General features: G+C 45.7%; 1 long non-coding RNA gene across 2 annotated transcripts in view; it reads left to right on the forward strand.

Annotated features, from left to right (window-relative positions):
• The window catches only part of LOC141089325 (uncharacterized), a 120,213-nt gene extending 118,447 nt beyond the window's left edge, over positions 1-1,766 (forward strand). For both annotated transcript variants that reach the window (XR_012232246.1, XR_012232245.1), the window contains exon 4: positions 1,664-1,766. This is a non-coding gene — a long non-coding RNA (uncharacterized lncRNA). The remainder of the gene's footprint in view (positions 1-1,663) is intronic.
• Positions 1,767-22,455: the final 20,689 nt, after the last annotated feature.

Raw genomic sequence — 22,455 nt, forward strand, 5'->3', positions numbered from 1 at the left:
TTTATTAATGCAAGTATCAAAAAAGTTTTTCAAAAAGACATTTCATGTTCCCAAAATTAGTGCAAGAAAAAAGGGACAAACAACTCCCATTATAGTATATTGTGCTGCATTGTAATTGGCCCTCATAGCTTCACAAGTATAAGACCCATAACATCTTGGATTCAATTTATTCACTCTGGTAAAAATCTATGCTAAAGTATCTGCTATTCAGTATGGAACTTGCAAAGTGCAACCACTACATAGCTAGTACTCATAGACTGCAAAATCAGCTAGCCTAAGCTGCCTAAAATGCATCCAAGTTGTGTTTGGGAACTACAACTAACTATGATCTAGACAATTAAATATATACAATGTCAAATTAGCGCTGAAGCTACTGAGGCCATTACCTGGATCCTAGCAGCGTTCCCCGAAGTCCCTGGGAGATACTTCCCTCCACCCCGACGTGCACGTTTCGCCCTGCTTCCTCGGGGGGCGTGTCTAAGCTGTAGGTGTGTGGAGTTAAAATACGAGCCTCCTCCAATCACAGGAGATCTCTCTCCTCAGCCTCAACCAATGAGCCTAGCTCTTTTATATGACACAAACCGGCCTGGTTGTGACGGCGCATGCGCCAATCGCGCTCTCCTCCACTTTAAAAATAGACATCCAGCCTCGGTCAAATTAAGTGGCCTCCTATCCTCCATCATTGAATCAACGGTCGGAGGACGAGCGCCATCAATGTAAACGTCCGCAAATCGTATGTCTGAAGGGTGCCGATCGGCGCATGCGCACTTCCAGCCCAGAACTGTTCATGTTTTAGGCCCATATAACTAAACGGCTGAGGCAAAAAAGAAGCAAGATGATTGATTTAAAGCCTAAATGACAATACAATACTCATTTCTAATGATCCAAACAGGAGAATTCCTTTCCCCACCCTCTTATCCAATTATACATATTAATAATGTTGGTAATAATTATTTCAAAAAATAATTTATGCATATGGATCATATTGGTAATAATTGCCTCCGAGAATTAACCCCTGTACTAATGATGATACAACTTTCCTTACTATATTATTATTAACCCTACATAGGGAATCAAAGAGGCATATCTATCATATCTTTCATTGGCCAAGCTGGAGGATGAGATTGCAGATTTACAAAAAAAACTGCAATCGGAAATGACGGCAGTGAATTTCCAGGAAGCCATAGCTAATTTGGAAAAAGATATAGAGAAGTGGGAAAAGGTAATTAGCTCAGACAAATTTAAAAAAATTTGAACGTGATAATTCGGACTTTGCCACTGGAAAAATTTTTAGATGGCAGCTGAAAAAAGCTCCAACAAAAAGGACTTTTTCACGCAGTTATTCCCTTCATTCGATGTCTTCATTGAGTGAGAGTGAGAGCCAAACATCGGCTCAGGAATTTTTCCCAAGGACTAGACAATATGGAAAGAAAACAAATAATACAAATGTGAACAAGCGGGATGATCATCTCAAGGTAATTAATCTATCACAACATGAGTTGACAGATACACAAATTGCGGTGTTACAGAGAGGATTAACGTTTTCAATTTCATCCCATGCAGACACGTTCACGTTAGTAAAGGATCTACACCTGTTCTCAAGAAAATTAATTTTACAAAAAATCCATTTTAAATCAGAACATGTTGATCTGTTTCCAACAAGGATAGAGCAGGAAGCATTGGCTAATCTCCAGTCTTTATTGGAAGAGGAATCTTCGGAAGAGAGCTTCTTCCCTAAACACCTGGTAGGTAAATCCAAGAAATTTCCTCCATTATCATTGGTTCCAGCTGTGGAAGTTTTCACCAAGCTGGTGGCCAATGATATAGCCTCCTTACCATATAAACGTTCTGGTCAATCCAATTTGACAATGGGAGAGAAAAGGGCTCTGAAGGTAATGGAATCTTGGGATGATGTGGTGTTCAAGATGGCAGATAAAGGGGGTAATATAGTTATCTGGCCCAATTGTATGTATGTCACGCAGGCGGAGAAACTGTTGAACAACAAGGACTGTTATAGACAGTTGACTTTCAATCCCTCAGTGAAATTCCAACAAGAGTTAATTGAGATCTTGGAAACTGCACTTGAACGCCACATCATCCCTAAAAGATTGGTTGATATTTTTAAGACCATGAAACCAAAATTGCCAACATTTTATTTGATCCCCAAAGTTCATAAAGATATTCAAAATCCCCCTGGGAGACCCATTGTTTCAAGCAATGATGGCCTGTGTGAGATCATTTGTGATGTTCTTGACTATTTTTTGAAGCCATTGGTCCAGGAATTACCTTCATGTATTAAAGATACAACTGCAGCTCTAAACCATCTCAATCAGGTACAATTGAGTGATGACATGCTACTGGTTACAGCTGATGTGGAGGCGCTCTACTCTTCTATCCGACATGAAGATGGTATTAGAGCGGTCCAATGGTTTCTGAAATCTAGCAACATTTCAAAACCAATGGCAGAATTGCTTATTCAATTATTAGATTTTGTACTAAAACATAATGTTTTTACATTCAATAAAAAAAATTTTTTACAAACACAGGGGACTGCGATGGGGGCCTCTTGTGCCCCCTCGTATGCCAATTTATTTTTGGGGTTCTGGGAGCGGGAAATATTTCTGGATGATGGGATATTGGGGATGAAGCAAATCCATAATTGGATTAGGTTTATAGATGACGTGCTATTTATTTGGGAGGGTTCGACGGATGAACTCAACAAGACAATGAAGATTCTCAATGTTAACCCGTACAATATCCGCTTGACACACAAATTTGGCCGAAGTATTGAATTTTTGGATGTTCTCATTTCAGCATCTGAAGATGGGGTTCTGTCTAGAGTTGAGCGAATCGGGTAGAAAAGTTTCAAAAGTCGCCGACTTTTGGCAAAGTCGGGTTTTATGAAACGAAACCCGACCCTAGGATGAGGTCGGCCACGAGGTCGGCGACTTACGCGCCAAAGTCGCGTTTCAAAAGTTTGTTTTGCTCTCTTTTTCAGCCAATCAGGATCCACGGACACTGTGGGCAACGTGATGACATAGGCACGGGTCACCACCATCTTTCAGAAGGGCATGCAAGGGATTGGCTTGCTTTGGTGGGCGTCACAGGGGGTATAAAAGGGCGTGCACGCCGACCGCCATCTTACTTCTGCCGATCTTAGTATAGGGAGAGGTTGCTGCTGATTCTGTAGGGAGAGCGTTAGGCAGGGAAGAAGACAAAAAAACTGCTTCTGCTGCTAGCGATTTGGCCTGCACAACACACCAGTCACTGTGTGTGCAGTGCAAGGGGAGGCTATATAGTGGTGTATCAGTGGTGTTGGTTGTTGGGCTGCCTTTTAAGGCTTCCTGACAGGCTGGCATTGCTGTTTACCCACTGCTCCGCAAACTGCTTTTTTAAAAGCAATCCCAATTTTTTTTTTTGTCCTGCTGAGAAGAAAAAAAACCTGCTTCTGCTGCTAGCAATTTGGCCAGCACAACACACCAGTCACTGTGTGTGCAGTGCAAGGGGAGGCTATATAGTGGTGTATCAGTGGAGTTGGTTGTTGGGCTGCCTTCTAAGGCTTCCTGACAGGCTGGCATTGCTGTTTACCCACTGTTCCGCAAACTGCTTTTTTAAAAGCAATCCAATCTCCCTTATCCTCTAGTCACTTTTGTCACAGCTGTTCCATCGAGCCTGTCACATAGCGCTCAGATATTCATTGGGCCTCACACAATCCACAAGTGTTCAGTGTCCAAAAGTGTGTGCAGAGATTCAAAATCTCCCTTATCCTCTAGTCACTTTTGTCACAGCTGTGCCATCGAGCCTGTGTCATAGCGCTCAGATATCAGTGGGCCTCACACAATCCAAAAGTGTCCACTGTCCACAAGTGTGTGCAGAAATTCAAAATCTCCCTTATCCTCTAGTCACTTTTGTCACAGCAGTGCCATCGAGCCTGTCACATAGCGCTCAGATATCAGTGGGCCTCACACAATCCAAAAGTGTCCAGTGTCCAAAAGTGTGTGCAGATATTCAAAATCTCCCTTATCCTCTAGTCACTTTTGTCACAGCAGTGCCATCGAGCCTGTCACATAGCGCTCAGATATCAGTGGGCCTCACACAATCCAAAAGTGTCCAGTGTCCAAAAGTGTGTGCAGATATTCAAAATCTCCCTTATCCTCTAGTCACTTTTGTCACAGCAGTGCCATCGAGCCTGTCACATAGCGCTCAGATATCAGTGTGCCTCACACAATCCAAAAGTGTCCACTGTCCACAAGTGTGTGCAGAAATTCAAAATCTCCCTTATCCTCTAGTCACTTTTGTCACAGCAGTGCCATCGAGCCTGTCACATAGCGCTCAGATATCAGTGGGCCTCACACAATCCAAAAGTGTCCACTGTCCACAAGTGTGTGCAGAAATTCAAAATCTCCCTTATCCTCTAGTCACGTTTGTCACAGCAGTGCCATCGAGCCTGTCACATAGCGCTCAGATATCAGTGGGCCTCACACAATCCAAAAGTGTCCAGTGTCCAAAAGTGTGTGCAGATATTCAAAATCTCCCTTATCCTCTAGTCACTTTTGTCACAGCAGTGCCATCGAGCCTGTCACATAGCGCTCAGATATCAGTGGGCCTCACACAATCCAAAAGTGTCCACTGTCCACAAGTGTGTGCAGAAATTCAAAATCTCCCTTATCCTCTAGTCACTTTTGTCACAGCAGTGCCATCGAGCCTGTCACATAGCACTCAGATATCAGTGGGCCTCACACAATCCAAAAGTGTCCAGTGTCCAAAAGTGTGTGCAGATATTCAAAATCTCCCTTATGCTCTAGTCACTTTTGTCACAGCAGTGCCATCGAGCCTGTCACATAGCGCTCAGATATCAGTGGGCCTCACACAATCCAAAAGTGTCCACTGTCCACAAGTGTGTGCAGAAATTCAAAATCTCCCTTATCCTCTAGTCACTTTTGTCACAGCAGTGCCATCGAGCCTGTCACATAGCGCTCAGATATCAGTGGGCCTCACACAATCCAAAAGTGTCCAGTTTCCAAAAGTGTGTGCAGAAATTCAAAATCTCCCTTATCCTCTAGTCACTTTTGTCACAGCAGTGCCATCGAGCCTGTCACATAGCGCTCAGATATCAGTGGGCCTCACACAATCCAAAAGTGTCCAGTGTCCAAAAGTGTGTGCAGATATTCAAAATCTCCCTTATCCTCTAGTCACTTTTGTCACAGCAGTGCCATCAAGCCTGTCACATAGCGCTCAGATATCAGTGGGCCTCACACAATCCAAAAGTGTCCAGTGTCCAAAAGTGTGTGCAGATATTCAAAATCTCCCTTATCCTCTAGTCACTTTTGTCACAGCAGTGCCATCGAGCCTGTCACATAGCGCTCGGATATCAGTGGGCCTCACACAATCCAAAAGTGTCCAGTGTCCAAAAGTGTGTGCAGATATTCAAAATCTCCCTTATCCTCTAGTCACTTTTGTCACAGCAGTGCCATCGAGCCTGTCACATAGCTCTCAGATATCAGTGGGCCTCACACAATCCAAAAGTGTCCAAAAGTGTGTGCAGATATTCAAAATCTCCCTTATCCTCTAGTCACTTTTGTCACAGCAGTGCCATCGAGCCTGTCACATAGCGCTCAGATATCAGTGGGCCTCACACAATCCGAAAGTGTCCAGTGTCCAAAAGTGTGTGCAGATATTCAAAATCTCCCTTATCCTCTAGTCACTTTTGTCACAGCAGTGCCATCGAGCCTGTCACATAGCGCTCAGATATCAGTGGGCCTCACACAATCCAAAAGTGTCCAGTGTCCAAAAGTGTGTGCAGATATTCAAAATCTCCCTTATCCTCTAGTCACTTTTGTCACAGCAGTGCCATCGAGCCTGTCACATAGCGCTCAGATATCAGTGGGCCTCACACAATCCAAAAGTGTCCAGTGTCCAAAAGTGTGTGCAGATATTCAAAATCTCCCTTATCCTCTAGTCACTTTTGTCACAGCAGTGCCATCGAGCCTGTCACATAGCGCTCAGATATCAGTGGGCCTCACACAATCCAAAAGTGTCCAGTGTCCAAAAGTGTGTGCAGATATTCAAAATCTCCCTTATCCTCTAGTCACTTTTGTCACAGCAGTGCCATCGAGCCTGTCACATAGCGCTCAGATATCAGTGGGCCTCACACAATCCGAAAGTGTCCAGTGTCCAAAAGTGTGTGCAGATATTCAAAATCTCCCTTATCCTCTAGTCACTTTTGTCACAGCAGTGCCATCGAGCCTGTCACATAGCGCTCAGATATCAGTGGGCCTCACACAATCCAAAAGTGTCCACTGTCCACAAGTGTGTGCAGAAATTCAAAATCTCCCTTATCCTCTAGTCACTTTTGTCACAGCAGTGCCATCGAGCCTGTCACATAGCGCTCAGATATCAGTGGGCCTCACACAATCCAAAAGTGTCCAGTGTCCAAAAGTGTGTGCAGATACTCAAAATCTCCCTTATCCTCTAGTCACTTTTGTCACAGCAGTGCCATCGAGCCTGTCACATAGCGCTCAGATATCAGTGGGCCTCACACAATCCAAAAGTGTCCAGTGTCCAAAAGTGTGTGCAGATATTCAAAATCTCCCTTATCCTCTAGTCACTTTTGTCACAGCAGTGCCATCGAGCCTGTCACATAGCACTCAGATATCAGTGGGCCTCACACAATCCAAAAGTGTCCAGTGTCCAAAAGTGTGTGCAGATATTCAAAATCTCCCTTATCCTCTAGTCACTTTTGTCACAGCAGTGCCATCGAGCCTGTCACATAGCGCTCAGATATCAGTGGGCCTCACACAATCCAAAAGTGTCCAGTGTCCAAAAGTGTGTGCAGATATTCAAAATCTCCCTTATCCTCTAGTCACTTTTGTCACAGCAGTGCCATCGAGCCTGTCACATAGCGCTCAGATATCAGAGGGCCTCACACAATCCAAAATTGTCCAGTGTCCAAAAGTGTGTGCAGATATTCAAAATCTCCCTTATCCTCTAGTCACTTTTGTCACAGCAGTGCCATCGAGCCTTTCACATAGCGCTCAGATATCAGTGGGCCTCACACAATCCAAAAGTGTCCAAAAGTGTGTGCAGATATTCAAAATCTCCCTTATCCTCTAGTCACTTTTGTCACAGCAGTGCCATCGAGCCTGTCACATAGCGCTCAGATATCAGTGGGCCTCACACAATCCGAAAGTGTCCAGTGTCCAAAAGTGTGTGCAGATATTCAAAATCTCCCTTATCCTCTAGTCACTTTTGTCACAGCAGTGCCATCGAGCCTGTCACATAGCGCTCAGATATCAGTGGGCCTCACACAATCCAAAAGTGTCCAGTGTCCAAAAGTGTGTGCAGATATTCAAAATCTCCCTTATCCTCTAGTCACTTTTGTCACAGCAGTGCCATCGAGCCTGTCACATAGCGCTCAGATATCAGTGGGCCTCACACAATCCAAAAGTGTCCAGTGTCCAAAAGTGTGTGCAGATATTCAAAATCTCCCTTATCCTCTGTCACTTTTGTCACAGCAGTGCCATCGAGCCTGTCACATAGCGCTCAGATATCAGTGGGCCTCACACAATCCAAAAGTGTGTGCAGATATTCAAAATCTCCCTTATCCTCTAGTCACTTTTGTCACAGCAGTGCCATCGAGCCTGTCACATAGCGCTCAGATATCAGTGGGCCTCACACAATCCGAAAGTGTCCAGTGTCCAAAAGTGTGTGCAGATATTCAAAATCTCCCTTATCCTCTAGTCACTTTTGTCACAGCAGTGCCATCGAGCCTGTCACATAGCGCTCAGATATCAGTGGGCCTCACACAATCCAAAAGTGTCCAGTGTCCAAAAGTGTGTGCAGATATTCAAAATCTCCCTTATCCTCTAGTCACTTTTGTCACAGCAGTGCCATCGAGCCTGTCACATAGCGCTCAGATATCAGTGGGCCTCACACAATCCAAAAGTGTCCAGTGTCCAAAAGTGTGTGCAGATATTCAAAATCTCCCTTATCCTCTAGTCACTTTTGTCACAGCAGTGCCATCGAGCCTGTCACATAGCGCTCAGATATCAGTGGGCCTCACACAATCCAAAAGTGTCCAGTGTCCAAAAGTGTGTGCAGATATTCAAAATCTCCCTTATCCTCTAGTCACTTTTGTCACAGCAGTGCCATCGAGCCTGTCACATAGCGCTCAGATATCAGTGGGCCTCACACAATCCAAAAGTGTCCAGTGTCCAAAAGTGTGTGCAGATATTCAAAATCTCCCTTATCCTCTAGTCACTTTTGTCACAGCAGAGCCATCGAGCCTGTCACATAGCGCTCAGATATCAGTGGGCCTCACACAATCCAAAAGTGTCCACTGTCCACAAGTGTGTGCAGAAATTCAAAATCTCCCTTATCCTCTAGTCACTTTTGTCACAGCAGTGCCATCGAGCCTGTGACATAGCGCTCAGATATCAGTGGGCCTCACACAATCCAAAAGTGTCCAGTGTCCAAAAGTGTGTGCAGATATTCAAAATCTCCCTTATCCTCTAGTCACTTTTGTCACAGCAGTGCCATCGAGCCTGTCACATAGCGCTCAGATATCAGTGGGCCTCACACAATCCAAAAGTGTCCACTGTCCACAAGTGTGTGCAGAAATTCAAAATCTCCCCTGTCCTATAGACACCTTGTACCTTGTTTTACATTACTATATAGTTTGTTGGATTTTGTCTACATTTCTACCAAAAATGAGGAAGGCTGGTGGAAGAGGCCGTGGAATTGGGCGGGGGTTGGCAGCTGGTAATGATGGTGTTGGTGGTGGATCTTATGGTAGTGGCAAGAGCAAATTGGACCGAATGCAGGAGGTGCTGACCCTGCGTCATCGTCTGGCTACATAAGGCCTCGAACGCTTAGTTTTCTAGGAGTTGGCAAACCGCTTTTAAAGCCAGAGCATCAGGAAAAAGTTTTGTCTTACATTGCTGACTCAGCCTCCAGCTCTATCGCCTCCTCTTCTTCAGTTGTAAAAAGTAAAAGCACTGAGTCGTCATTGGAGGCTCATGTTCATGAACCACACCTTTCCTTGTGTCCTTCACCCCAACCAAGATTGAAGGATGACGCAGGCCATACTACTGATTACTCCATGGAGCTGTTTTCACATACCATGCCTGGATTATCAAGTGAAATGGTGAATTACCCAGGCCAAGATGAATCTGACATGGAGTGCACTGATGCACAGCCGCTGATGGATGATTCTGCTGGTACATTCACTCAGAGCACTACATTGTCCTCGCAGTTTACAGAGCCAGATTCTGACCCTGATGAGACTCAGGTGCCCCTTCCCGCACACTATACCACCATACACGGTGACACAGAGGAAGGTGCACATGACATAGAAGAGGAGGTGATGGATGACCCAGTTGTTGACCCAGATTGGCATCCATTGGGGGAAGAGGGTGCTGCTTCCAATAGCTCAGATGAGGAGCATCCACAGCAGACATCGACATCGCAACAGCTGTTATCTGGCAGGCCCGGAGCACTCCAAAGACAGGTTCCAAACATCAAAAGAGTTGCTGGACAGCTTGTCCAGAGGGTCAAAAGATCACAGCGTGCTAGGCCGCAAAATGTCTGCCAAAGTAGGAAGAGTGCAGTGTGGCACTTTTTTGAACAAAATCCTCATGATCAGGCCAAGGTTATCTGTAAGAAGTGCGCAAAGACCTTTAGCCGAGGGAAAAATCTGAAAAATTTGAATACCAGTTGCATGCTTAGACATTTAACCAGCATGCACTTGCAAGCGTGGACACAACACCAAACCTCAAGTGCCACATGTGCAACTGATCACAACGAAGGTCAGCAACGCTACATTGTTTCCCCCACTGTAAGCCCACCGGTTAGCACAGCAGCAAATGTTGAGGTGTCGTTGCAAGACCACAGCAGTCAGGGAATCCCACTGTTATATCAACGAAAGACTGATTCTAGGCCATCAGGAAGAACACCAACTCCATCACCATCATCAACCCTCTCTCAGTCCGCCCTGTCCACCGCTACTTCCACCATATGCAGCTCTCAAGTCCAGCTCACCCTCCCAGACACTATGAGTAGGTCAAGAAAGTACTCAGTCTCTCATCCGCGTACACTGGGTTTGAACGCCCACATTGCCAAACTAATCTCGTTTGAGATGATGCCCTTTCGGTTGGTGGAAAGCACAGCTTTCCGCGAACTCATGGCCTATGCAGTACCACGCTATGACCTACCCAGTCGCCACTTCTTCTCTCGCAAAGCCATCCCAGCCCTCCACCATCATGTGAAAGACCGCATTGTCCATGCACTCAAGCAGTCAGTGAGCGGAAAGGTGCACCTCACGACTGATGCATGGTCCAGTCGGCATGGCCAGGGCCGTTACGTGTCCATCACTGCGCACTGGGTTAACGTGGTGGATGCAGGGTCCACAGGGGACAGCGGTGGTGGGACAGTGCTGCCTAGCCCACGGTATAGGAAACAGTTGGCTGTAGGCGTTCGACCCTCCTCCTCCTCCACCTCCTCCAGAAGCGAAAGCTCGTCCACAGAGCGCAGTCGTACGAGCACTCCATCTGCAGCTGCCACTGTTGCACACGATGTGTCCCCCTATCGAGCAGCTAGTGGAAAGCGTCAGCAGGCTGTGTTGCAGATGATGTGTTTGGGCGACAGACACACTGCCGAGGTGCTGGCCGAGTACTTGAAGCGACAAACTGAGTCATGGCTGGGCAGTGTACATCTTGAGGCAGGCAAGGTAGTTAGTGATAATGGCCGTAATTTTGTGGCAGCCATAGCCCTTTCAAAACTCAGCCACATACCTTGCTTGGCTCACACCTTGAACCTGGTGGTGCAGTGCTTCCTCAAAAATTATCCGGAGTTAACAGCCCTGCTCCAGAAGGTGCGAAGACTGTGCGCGCACATCCGCCGGTCGCCTGTACACTCCGTTCGTATGCAGAAGCTGCAGCGATTGCTCCACCTTCCCAACCACCGCCTCATTATCGACATTGCAACAAGGTGGAACTCCACCCTGCACATGGTGGAGCGGCTGTGCGAGCAGAGGCAGGCCATAATGCATTTGTGGGAGGATACATGGCCAGGCACTTTGAGAGCAGACATGGAGTTGACAGGTGTGCAGTGGTCGAAGCTGAAAGACCTTTGTAAAGTCCTTCAGTGTTTTGAGGAATGCACACGGCTGGTAAGCGCAGACGACGCCATCCTAAGCATGAGCATTCCACTTATGCGTTTGCTCATGCAAACTTTGACGCACCTTAAGGAGCAGGCGTCTGCAGCCAATGTTGATGAGGAGGAAGAGGAGGGAATCCTTGATGACATTCAGCCATTGTCTGCTCAGGGACCTCTCCTGGATGAGGTGGAGGAAGAAGAGGAGGAGGAGGAGGATGATGGGGATGATTACTTAGGGGAGGAGGATGCATCTCGTGGGGCAAGTGAAAATGTTGGCGTGGCAAGGTCTGGTACAGGGTTTGTGCGTGACTGGAGGGATGTGGATTTGCCAGAAAGTGCTCCTCCACCCAGCACTCGCAGTGCATCATTGACACCGGGAACATTGGCCCACATGTCAGATTATGCCTTGCGGATCCTAAAAAGGGACCCCCGCATTGCCAAAATGATGAACGATGACGACTACTGGTTGGCCAGCATCCTGGATCCACGCTATAAAGGCAAATTACAAAACATCATGCCACAGGAAAACCTTGACCTAATATTGGCTAATAAACAAGCAACTCTGGTAAATCGGTTGCTTAAGGCATTCCCAGCACACAGCAGCGGTGATGGTTCTCACACGAGCCGTACGGGCCGGGGGCAGCTTGGCAGAGGTGTTCGTGGTGCACACAGCAGAAGTGGCGTTGGAGACAGGGGTTTCATGACAATGTTGTGGACTGATTTTTCAAATACCGCTCACACAACTGGTAATACTGCATCGATGGAAAGTGACAGGAGACAGCAGTTGTCAACTATGGTAACAAACTACTTTTCCTCCCATATCGATGTTCTCCCACACAGGTCATTCCCCTTTGACTATTGGGCCGCTAAACTGGACACCTGGCCTGAATTGGCCCAATATGCCTTACAGGAGCTCGCTTGCCCAGCTGCAAGTGTGCTATCGGAAAGAGTCTTCAGTGCAGCTGGATCAATCCTGACCGAAAAAAGGACCCGTCTGTCAACCCAAAATGTGGATGATCTAACCTTCATTAAAATGAACCACGCATGGGTTTCCAAGGATTTTGTCCCACCTTCCCCTGATGACACATAGGGTGACAGAAAAATGGCTTGCTTTGGTCCACCTCTTCCTGGTACTTCACCTATTTCGCCTTTTGCATCAGCTGAATGTCCAACATCAACATATGCCACTTTCTAAAACTCCCTAACTGTGCTGCCTCCCCCCCCATGGCCGGGGTCACCACCTACCGCACGACACCGTGCGAGTGCCGTTGCCCTGGACAGGTGGGTAGGCCGACTCTTGGGCGCGGGCACTGGCACAGGGTCCCTCATAGTGCAATCAAGTGTCTCTGACGGTGGTGGTGCACACCCGCCGTCAGACACACCGCTGTACTATGAGGGGCCCAGTGCCAGTACCGACGCCCATGAGTGGGCCCCCCTTGCTTGGGCAGGGCCACAGCATTTGCAATCTTTACCTCTCCCTGCTCCTCCGCTGTGTAATCTGGGCCGTCAAATCCATACTGTGCCTGACACCGTCTGAGCCTGCCTCCTGAGACATATATTTTGAATGTGTACGCTATCCATACATGTTATCCAGGGATACGGTACCCTTTCTAACCTTTGTGCAATCACGTGCAATCCATACTGGGCCTAACACCGTCTGAGCCTGCCTCATGCTGTATAGACATATATTTTGAATGTGTACGCTATCCATACATGTTATCCGGGGATACGGTACCCTTTCTAACCTTTGTGCAATCACGTGCAATCCATACTGGGCCTAACACCGTCTGAGCCTGCCTCCTGAGACATATATTTTGAATGTGTACACTATCCATACATGTTATCCAGGAATATGGTACCCTTTCTAACCTTTGTGCAATCACGTGCAATCCATACTGGGCCTAACACCGTCTGAGCCTGCCTCATGCTGTATAGACATATATTTTGAATGTGTACGCTATCCATACATGTTATCCAGGGATAGGGTACCCTTTCTAACCTTTGTGCAATCACGTGCAATCCATACTGGGCCTAACACCGTCTGAGCCTGCCTCATGCTGTATAGACATATATTTTGAATGTGTACGCTATCCATACATGTTATCCGGGGATACGGTACCCTTTCTAACCTTTGTGCAATCACGTGCAATCCATACTGGGCCTAACACCGTCTGAGCCTGCCTCCTGAGACATATATTTTGAATGTGTACGCTATCCATACATGTTATCCAGGGATATGGTACCCTTTCTAACCTTTGTGCAATCACGTGCAATCCATACTGGGCCTAACACCGTCTGAGCCTGCCTCATGCTGTATAGACATATATTTTGAATGTGTACGCTATCCATACATGTTATCTGGGGATACGGTACCCTTTCTCACCTTTGTGCAATCACGTGTAATCCATACTGGGCGTGAGAACGGCTGGCGAGCTGTTAAGCAAGCTACAGCACCTGTCCAGACAAGTACAGGGATTCCCTAGCGAGGAGACTTATTTGATTGTTTTCAATGTTGGGACAGCAATTTTTGGGGAGCACTATACTCTGGAGAATGATAGATGGGGCCCACCATACACTGGAACATTCCAAAGGTGGACATCAGACACTGGAGCAGCATTTACAGGGCCCATTATACACTAGAGCATTAGAAATGGGGCCCATTATGTTTGGAGCATTATTTGGGCCCATAAGACAGTGGAGCTTCATCCATGGGGACCAACATATACTGTAGCATTATGTGGAGCTCATCATATACTGTTTCAAACATTATATGGGACCAATGATTCTGTATGGAGAAATAGATGGGCCTCGTCATGAGATGTAAAAAGTGAGGTATTTTTCATTGTACTATACCGCTATTTCTCTGCCGTATCGGAGCATGATGAGTTGTGGTATGTGTTAAAGGGGCGCTCTTTTGCCCAGGGCACATGAAAACCTGGAGCCAGCCCTCCCCCTCACAGTTTGTAGCCAAATAACCCCCATTTTTCAGTGCGTAACTTGTATTATGAAGTTAATTAAGGTTGACAAGCTTAAGAAAGAAGAATTGATGCTTTTGGCATTCAAATGGGCACTGTAGGTGTGTTTCCTGTCCTCCTCTCACTGCCGACTTTTATTCCCCATTGACTTACATTGGGTTTCGTGTTTCGGGACGACCCCGACTTTTCCCTATAATCGGACGATCTTGCTCGACCCGACTTTTGGAAAAGTCGGGTTTCACGAAACGAAACGCGACCCTAAAAAACCAAAAGTCGCTCAACTCTAGTTCTGTCTACAACGGTATTTCGGAAAAAAACAGCCACCAATTCGTTGTTGCATGCAGGCTATTTTCACCCGAAAACTTTGATACAAGGAATTCCGATTGGGCAATTTCTACGTATTAAACGCATCTGCTCATATGACCATCAGTTTGAATTACAAGCCAAAGAATTATCACAACGTTTCAAAGAACGCAATTATAGTCATAGGAGCATTCGCAAAGGGTATAATAGAGCAAAATATACACCGAGAGACTCATTATTGTGCAAGGCACAGAATAACAAAGTATTTGAGAACAAGGTGAGATTCATAACCACATTTCATGATCAGTGGAGTGAATGTAGGGATATTTTGCATAAACACTGGAAAGTGCTATTGAGTGATCCAACTTTAAATAAGATTCTGGATCCTTATCCCCCAATGGTGGCTAGACGTTCACGGACGTTACGTGACTGTTTTGTACACAGTCACTTTGAATCTAGCAAAAGGTTAAAATCTATGGTATGTGAGAATCCTGGTTTTTTTCCTTGTGGCATTTGCAAGGCTTGTGCTAATTTAATAAGAGGAAACACCTTCAAAAATTTTAATGGTTCAAAGTCCTTTGAAATACGAAGACATTTGACATGTTCAAGCAAAGGGGTTATATACCATGCTACTTGCCCATGTAACAAGGTGTATGTGGGCTTAACCACTCGCGAATTAAAATTTCGCACAAGAGAACACTGCTTGGATATAGAAAAGGCTAAAACAATTGAGGATGAGAGTTCTCTCAAAACATTGCCAAGACACTTTAAGAAATATCATGAATGCAAAGCACATTTATTGAAAATCAAGGGCATTGACAACATTGTATTAAATTCAAGAGGAGGGGACTTAGGGAAAGAACTTGCCAAATTAGAATGTAGATGGATATTCAGATTGGGTACTCTTCAACCACAGGGTCTCAATGAGAATGCAGGGTTTGGAGCTTTTCTGTAGATTATTATTGTTTTCTCTTGCTCTTTTTAGGGTTGGTATGTTTTTATTGTATTTGTATTATAGATGTATTTATTTCTCTCTTTTTTATCTTTTTTGGTTTTGGGATTACGAGCCATTGCACTAAGGATGGAGAGTTTTGAAAAAGGAAAGATCTTCAAACAAGATGTTGGGAATCCATCCAAGTGAAGCCATATAGAAAATTGCCGAGACAAGACCATCTAGGAAGGAAAATTTATCTCCCTGTCCTTTATATTGGATAGACTACATGAGTCGATAGGGGACCTATTGGAGCACTTTGGGTGTATAATTCGGGTACACCCAGATACATTTGTTTTGGAGGTTATTTAATCAATAATTCTTGTTCCAATTGTTATAAGAATTTTTAATATTTGACATTAGGTGTTTCTGTAGGCATCTTTTCTGATGTTTATTTTTTGATACAATGTTGTTATTGATAGATATGCCTCTTTGATTCCCTATGTAGGGTTAATAATATAGTAAGGAAAGTTGTATCATCATTAGTACAGGGGTTAATTCTCGGAGGCAATTATTACCAATATGATCCATATGCATAAATTATTTTTTGAAATAATTATTACCAACATTATTAATATGTATAATTGGATAAGAGGGTGGGGAAAGGAATTCTCCTGTTTGGATCATTAGAAATGAGTATTGTATTGTCATTTAGGCTTTAAATCAATCATCTTGCTTCTTTTTTGCCTCAGCCGTTTAGTTATATGGGCCTAAAACATGAACAGTTCTGGGCTGGAAGTGCGCATGCGCCGATCGGCACCCTTCAGACATACGATTTGCGGACGTTTACATTGATGGCGCTCGTCCTCCGACCGTTGATTTAATGATGGAGGATAGGAGGCCACTCAATTTGACCGCGGCTGGATGTCTATTTTTAAAGTGGAGGAGAGCGCGATTGGCGCATGCGCCATCACAACCAGGCCGGTTTGTGTCATATAAAAGAGCTAGGCTCATTGGTTGAGGCTGAGGAGAGAGATCTCCTGTGATTGGAGGAGGCTCGTATTTTAACTCCACACACCTACAGCTTAGACACGCCCCCCGAGGAAGCAGGGCGAAACGTGCACGTCGGGGTGGAGGGAAGTATCTCCCAGGGACTTCGGGGAACGCTGCTAGGATCCAGGTAATGGCCTCAGTAGCTTCAGCACTAATTTGACATTGTATATATTTAATTGTCTAGATCATAGTTAGTTGTAGTTCCCAAACACAACTTGGATGCATTTTAGGCAGCTTAGGCTAGCTGATTTTGCAGTCTATGAGTACTAGCTATGTAGTGGTTGCACTTTGCAAGTTCCATACTGAATAGCAGATACTTTAGCATAGATTTTTACCAGAGTGAATAAATTGAATCCAAGATGTTATGGGTCTTATACTTGTGAAGCTATGAGGGCCAATTACAATGCAGCACAATATACTATAATGGGAGTTGTTTGTCCCTTTTTTCTTGCACTAATTTTGTGAACATGAAATGTCTTTTTAAAAAACTTTTTTGATACTTGCATTAATAAAATAAATGAGGTTTTACCATTTAAATGCTCTGTTTTTGATCTGAACTTCCAAAGGGAGGTTGATTTTGGATGCTACATACATGCTACATACATACTACATGCATGCAACATACATACATACTACATATATACCACATATATACTACATGCATACTACATATATACCACATGCATGCAACATGCATACTACATATATACCACATATATACTACATGCATGCAACATACATATATACTACATACAGTGGGGAAAAAAAGTATTTAGTCAGTCAGCAATAGTGCAAGTTCCACCACTTAAAAAGATGAGAGGCGTCTGTAATTTACATAATAGGTAAACCTCAACTATGGGAGACAAACTGAGAAAAAAAAATCCAGAAAATCACATTGTCTGTTTTTTTTTTCATTTTATTTGCATATTATGGTGGAAAATAAGTATTTGGTCAGAAACAAAATTTCATCTCAATACTTTGTGATATATCCTTTGTTGGCAATGACAGAGGTCAAACGTTTTCTGTAAGTCTTCACAAGGTTGCCACACACTGTTGTTGGTATGTTGGCCCATTCCTCCATGCAGATCTCCTCTAGAGCAGTGATGTTTTTGGCTTTTCGCTTGGCAACACGGACTTTCAACTCCCTCCAAAGGTTTTCTATAGGGTTGAGATCTGGAGACTGGCTAGGCCACTCCAGGACCTTGAAATGCTTCTTACGAAGCCACTCCTTCGTTGCCCTGGCGGTGTGCTTTGGATCATTGTCATGTTGAAAGACCCAGCCACGTTTCATCTTCAATGCCCTTGCTGATGGAAGGAGGTTTGCACTCAAAATCTCACGATACATGGCCCCATTCATTCTTTCATGTACCCGGATCAGTCGTTCTGGCCCCTTTGCAGAGAAACAGCCCCAAATCATGATGTTTCCACCACCATGCTTTACACTAGGTATGGTGTTTGATGGATGCAACTCAGTATTCTTTTTCCTCCAAACACGACAAGTTGTGTTTCTACCAAACAGTTCCAGTTTGGTTTCATCAGACCATAGGACATTCTCCCAAAACTCCTCTGGATCATCCAAATGCTCTCTAGCAAACTTCAGACGGGCCCGGACATGTACAGGCTTAAGCAGTGGGACACGTCTGGCACTGCAGGATCTGAGTCCATGGTGGCGTAGTGTGTTACTTATGGTAGGCCTTGTTACATTGGTCCCAGCTCTCTGCAGTTCATTCACTAGGTCCCCCCGCGTGGTTCTGGGATTTTTGCTCACCGTTCTTGTGATCATTCTGACCCCACGGGGTGGGATTTTGCGTGGAGCACCAGATCGAGGGAGATTATCAGTGGTCTTGTATGTCTTCCATTTTCTAATTATTGCTCCCACAGTTGATTTCTTCACTCCAAGCTGGTTGGCTATTGCAGATTCAGTCTTCCCAGCCTGGTGCAGGGCTACAATTTTGTTTCTGGTGTCCTTTGACAGCTCTTTGGTCTTCACCATAGTGGAGTTTGGAGTCAGACTGTTTGAGGGTGTGCACAGGTGTCTTTTTATACTGATAACAAGTTTAAACAGGTGCCATTACTACAGGTAATGAGTGGAGGAAAGAGGAGACTCTTAAAGAAGAAGTTACAGGTCTGTGAGAGCCAGAAATCTTGATTGCTTGTTTCTGACCAAATACTTATTTTCCACCATAATATGCAAATAAAATGAAAAAAAAACAGACAATGTGATTTTCTGGATTTTTTTTTTCTCAGTTTGTCTCCCATAGTTGAGGTCTACCTATGATGTAAATTACAGACGCCTCTCATCTTTTTAAGTGGTGGAACTTGCACTATTGCTGACTGACTAAATACTTTTTTTCCCCACTGTATATACTACATGCAACATACATACGACATATATACTACATAATGTTGAGCATTCCGATACTGCAAATATCGGGGAACGGCTGATATTCGCTGTATCGGAATTCCGATACCGAGTACCGATATTTTTCAATATCGGATATCGGAATCGGAAGTTCCCATAATGCAAAGAGCCACTGCTGTGGCTCTGATTGGCTGCCGAAATCACGTCATCATGATGCGTGGTCTGTGCGCATCATGATGCGCCGTCAGTTTGGGCCTTCCGGGGGGTCTGTGCCGACTGCCTGGGGGTCTGTACCGGCCTGCCGGGGGTCTGTGCCGACTGCCCGGGGGTCTATGCGGACTGCCGGGGGTCTGTACCGGCCTGCCGGGGGGCTGTGCCGGCCTACCGGTGGTCTGTACCGACTGTCCGGGGGTCTGAGCAGACTGCCGGGGGTCTGTACCGGCCTGCCGGGGGGCTGTGCCGGCCTGCCGGTGGTCTGTGCAGACTGTCCGGGGGTCTGTGCAGGCTGCGGGGGTCTGTGCAGCATCGTCCGATGGGACTACGAGTCCCATCGGGCGATGCCTGCTACCATGACGGTGATTGACACATTAGCCAATGATGGGACAGTAGTAGTCCCATCATCCGGCCTATGTGTTGAATGTAAAAAAAAAGAAAAAAAAAATACATACTACATGCATACTACATACATGCAACATATATACATACTACATATATACCACATATATACTACATGCATACCACATATATACCACATGCATGCAACATGCATACTACATATATACCACATATATACTACATGCATGCAACATACATATATACTACATATATACTACATGCACCATACATACTACATATATACTACATAGTGTTGAGCATTCCGATACTGCAAATATCGGGTATCGGCCGATATTCGCTGTATCGGAATTCCGATACCGAGTACCGATATTTTTTCAATATCGGACATCGGAATCGGAAGTTCCCATAATGCAAAGAGCCACTGCTGTGGCTCTGATTGGCTGCCGAAATGACGTCATCATGATGCGCGGTCTGTGCGCATCATGATGCGCAGTCAGTTCAGGCCTCCCGGGGGGTCTGTGCTGACTGCACGGGGGTCTGTACCGGCCTGCCGGGGGTCTGTGCCGACTGCCCGAGGGTCTGTGCCGACTGCCCGGGGGTCTCTGCGGACTGCCAGGGGTCTGTACCAGCTTGCCGGGGGGCTGTGCTGGCCTGCCGGTGGTCTGTACTGACTGTCTGGGGGTCTGTGCAGGCTGCGGGGGTCTGTACCGGCCTGCCGGGGGGCTGTGCCGGCCTGCCGGTGGTCTGTACCGACTGTCTGGGGGGTCTGTGCAGGCTGCGGGGGTCTGTACCGGCCTGCCGGGGGGCTGTGCCGGCCTGCCTGTGGTCTGTACCGACTGTCCGGGGGTCTGAGCGGACTGCCGGTGGTCTGTACCGGCCTGCCGGGGGCTGTGCCGGCCTGCCGGTGGTCTGTGCCGACTGTCCGGGGTCTGTGCAGGCTGCGGGGGTATGTGCAGGCATCGTCCGATGGGACTACAAGTCCCATCGGGCAATGCCTGCTACCATGACGGTGATTGACACATTAGCCAATGATGGGACAGTAGTAGTCCCATCATCCGGCCTATGTGTTGAATGTAAAAAAAAAGAAAAAAAAAAACATACTACATACATACTACATACATGCAACATATATACATACTACATATATACCACATATATACTACATGCATACTACATATATACCACATGCATGCAACATGCATACTACATATATACCACATATATACTACATGCATGCAACATACATATATACTACATATATACTACATGCACCATACATACTACATATATACTACATATTGTTGAGCATTCCGATACTGCAAATATCGGGTATCGGCCGATATTCGCTGTATCGGAATTCCGATACCGAGTACCGATATTTTTTCAATATCGGACATCGGAATCGGAAGTTCCCATAATGCAAAGAGCCACTGCTGTGGCTCTGATTGGCTGCCGAAATGACGTCATCATGATGCGCGGTCTGTGCGCATCATGATGCGCAGTCAGTTCAGGCCTTCCGGGGGGTCTGTGCTGACTGCACGGGGGTCTGTACCGGCCTGCCGGGGGTCTGTGCCGACTGCCCGGGGGTCTGTGCCGACTGCCCGGGGGTCTGTGCGGACTGCCAGGGGTCTGTACCAGCTTGCCGGGGGGCTGTGCTGGCCTGCCGGTGGTCTGTTCTGACTGTCTGGGGGTCTGTGCAGGCTGCGGGGGTCTGTACCGGCCTGCCGGGGGGCTGTGCCGGCCTGCCGGTGGTCTGTACCGACTGTCTGGGGGGTCTGTGCAGGCTGCGGGGGTCTGTACCGGCCTGCCGGGGGGCTGTGCCGGCCTGCCTGTGGTCTGTACCGACTGTCCGGGGGTCTGAGCGGACTGCCGGTGGTCTGTACCGGCCTGCCGGTGGTCTGTGCCGACTGTCCGGGGTCTGTGCAGGCTGCGGGGGTATGTGCAGGCATCGTCCGATGGGACTACAAGTCCCATCGGGCGATGCCTGCTACCATGACGGTGATTGACACATTAGCCAATGATGGGACAGGAGTAGTCCCATCATCCGGCCTATGTGTCGAATGTAAAAAAAAAACAAACATATTACATGCTACATACATACTACATACATGCTACATACATACATACTACATATATACCACATATATACTACATGCATGCAACATGCATACTACATATATACTACATGCATGCAACATACATATTTACTACATGCAACATGCATACTACATATATACTACATGCATGCAACATGCATACTACATATATACCACATATGCTACATGCATGCAACATAAATACATACTACATATATGCTACATGCATGCAACATGCATGCAACATACATACAACATATATACTACATGCATGCAACGTACATACTACATACTACATATATACTACATGCATGCAACATACATACATACTACATATATACTACATGCATGCAACATACATACATACTACATATATACTAAATGCATGCAACATGCATACTACATATATACTACATGCATGCAACATGCATACTACATATATACTACATGCATGCAACATACATACTACATATATATTACATGCATGCAACATACATATATACTACATGCAACATGCATACTACATGCATGCAACATACATACTACATATATACTACATGCATGCAACATGCATACTACATATATACTACATGCATGCAACATACATACAACATATATACTACATGCATGCAACATGCATACTACATATACACAACATATATACTATGTGCATGCAACATACATATATACAACATATATACTACATGCAACATACATACTACATATATACTACATGCATGCAACATACATACTACATGCATACTACATATATACTACATGCATGCAACATACATACATACATGCTACATATATACCACATGCATGCAACATGCATACTACATATATACTACATACACTCACTGGCCACTTTATTAGGTACACCATGCTAGTAAGGGGTTGGACCCCCTTTTGCCTTCAGAACTGCCTCAATTCTTCGTGGCAGAGATTCAACAAGGTGCTGGAAGCATTCCTCAGAGATTTTGGACCATATTGACATGATGGCAT

This window comes from Dendrobates tinctorius, unplaced genomic scaffold, assembly GCF_039654945.1.
Source record: "Dendrobates tinctorius isolate UK_male_01 unplaced genomic scaffold, ASM3965494v1 ptg000045l, whole genome shotgun sequence".
Lineage (NCBI taxonomy): Eukaryota > Metazoa > Chordata > Amphibia > Anura > Dendrobatidae > Dendrobates > Dendrobates tinctorius.